Here is a 2,138-nt window from a genome sequence, read left to right as displayed (position 1 = left end):
GTTGATGTATTCGGACCTAGTCGTCTCTCCTCACACACCGTGATGGCATGGTGCACCGCGTTCCATATCTGCGACATGCTACAGAGGCCGGTTGACAGTCGTTCGAGCAATGGACATCGCATACGTACGGGGGCCACCTTCCACGTATTGTCTAGGCGTGCACATTTTGTTGCGTGTATGTGGGCAGACGTAGTGTGGCGTGACACCTGACACAGGCATGCAATAATCGTTGAAGTTGCAAATGGCGATGGACGCCTGCGTTTTCTGGTGAAGTTACGCAAATGAACAAATGGTAACCTGTTGTGGTGCGGTTGTTCTCGCTAGGGGTGAATCGGTGATGGCGACGATAGGTTGAGGTACTAACCGGTTGTTCCAGCGATACCCACCATGCCGACGAAACTGAACGGCATCTGGGTGTGAAGCGATACGCGGCGGTGGCTGGGTGGGACCGTCCCCGGCCGGTGAGGGGGCGCCTCCCGGCGTGCTGGCCGCGCGGTGCGTGGGCGCACGCGCTACAGCCGGCTGGTGGGGGCGGCCAGTGGCAGGCGCGCCGGCCGACGGACGCGGCAGGCGTCGCAGCTGCGCGCCGGCGCACCCTGCGCGCGGCGCCGTGCGGCCAAAGTAGGTCCTCGCGGGCCCGGTGCGAAGCGCGGTGGACATCTTCAGTGTGCTGGTCCGATTGAGGACTGTGTGCGTTGAGGATGCGCCGCCGCCCGGCGCTCGGCGCCGCGACGCCGTCTGCTGCTCGGTCGCCCCAGCGGTTCTCGCTGGTGGTTTGTATCGCAGCTGTGCGGATGTGTTGGCGCGTGCGCTGTGCTGGGAGAGTTCGCTTCGGCACCCAAGTGGGGCTTTTGTCCTTCTGTGGCGCTGGCGTTGGAGCTGCCGGTCACCGTAGGTGGCGCGTGTTGTCTCCCGCCGGCAATGCCACGACAGCACGCTCCCGGGCCTCTGTCGGCAGCGGCAAGCTCAGTTGGGAGCACGGGTGGTCGCACCGAAAGCGTCTACTCGCCTAACTCCGGGCGATTGCGCCTCTCTCGAACCCGACCAAGTACTTGGGACGGCGCTGCGCGCCGCCGGGACCTGAGAGGGTTTCGAGGTGTATTGTGCAGGGGAGCTCAGCCTCCTCCTGTTTGCAGAATGATTGAGCGGACGCTTGCGTGTTCGCGCGGGCCCCCGGGACACACTCCCGGGCGGCCGGCTGCTCAGCTCTAGTTGACGCAGCTCCCTGGTTGATCCTGCCAGTAGTCATATGCTTGTCTCAAAGATTAAGCCATGCATGTCTCAGTACAAGCCGCATTAAGGTGAAACCGCGAATGGCTCATTAAATCAGTTATGGTTCCTTAGATCGTACCCACGTTACTTGGATAACTGTGGTAATTCTAGAGCTAATACATGCAAACAGAGTCCCGACCAGAGATGGAAGGGACGCTTTTATTAGATCAAAACCAATCGGTCGGCTCGTCCGGTCCGTTTGCCTTGGTGACTCTGAATAACTTTGGGCTGATCGCACGGTCCTCGTACCGGCGACGCATCTTTCAAATGTCTGCCTTATCAACTGTCGATGGTAGGTTCTGCGCCTACCATGGTTGTAACGGGTAACGGGGAATCAGGGTTCGATTCCGGAGAGGGAGCCTGAGAAACGGCTACCACATCCAAGGAAGGCAGCAGGCGCGCAAATTACCCACTCCCGGCACGGGGAGGTAGTGACGAAAAATAACGATACGGGACTCATCCGAGGCCCCGTAATCGGAATGAGTACACTTTAAATCCTTTAACGAGTATCTATTGGAGGGCAAGTCTGGTGCCAGCAGCCGCGGTAATTCCAGCTCCAATAGCGTATATTAAAGTTGTTGCGGTTAAAAAGCTCGTAGTTGGATTTGTGTCCCACGCTGTTGGTTCACCGCCCGTCGGTGTTTAACTGGCATGTATCGTGGGACGTCCTGCCGGTGGGGCGAGCTGAAGGCGTGCGACCGCCTCGTGCGTGCTCGTGCGTCCCGAGGCGGACCCCGTTGAAATCCTACCAGGGTGCTCTTTATTGAGTGTCTCGGTGGGCCGGCACGTTTACTTTGAACAAATTAGAGTGCTTAAAGCAGGCAAGCCCGCCTGAATACTGTGTGCATGGAATAATGGAATAGGAC

The 2,138-nt window shown here is 58.9% G+C and overlaps 1 non-coding gene across 1 annotated transcript in view; it reads left to right on the top strand.

The window, feature by feature from the left end:
• Nucleotides 1–1,222: 1,222 nt before the first annotated feature.
• Nucleotides 1,223–2,138, top strand: part of LOC124746696 — a 1,909-nt gene continuing 993 nt past the window's right edge. Inside the window, exon 1 of the ribosomal RNA XR_007011460.1 lies at nt 1,223–2,138. This exon is cut by the window's right edge and continues 993 nt beyond it. This is a non-coding gene — a ribosomal RNA (small subunit ribosomal RNA).

The sequence above is a fragment of the Schistocerca piceifrons genome, unplaced genomic scaffold, assembly GCF_021461385.2.
Source record: "Schistocerca piceifrons isolate TAMUIC-IGC-003096 unplaced genomic scaffold, iqSchPice1.1 HiC_scaffold_370, whole genome shotgun sequence".
Taxonomy (NCBI): Eukaryota; Metazoa; Arthropoda; class Insecta; order Orthoptera; family Acrididae; genus Schistocerca; species Schistocerca piceifrons.
Note: the sequence above shows the minus strand (reverse complement) of the source record. Positions and strands in the feature narration are given on the sequence as shown.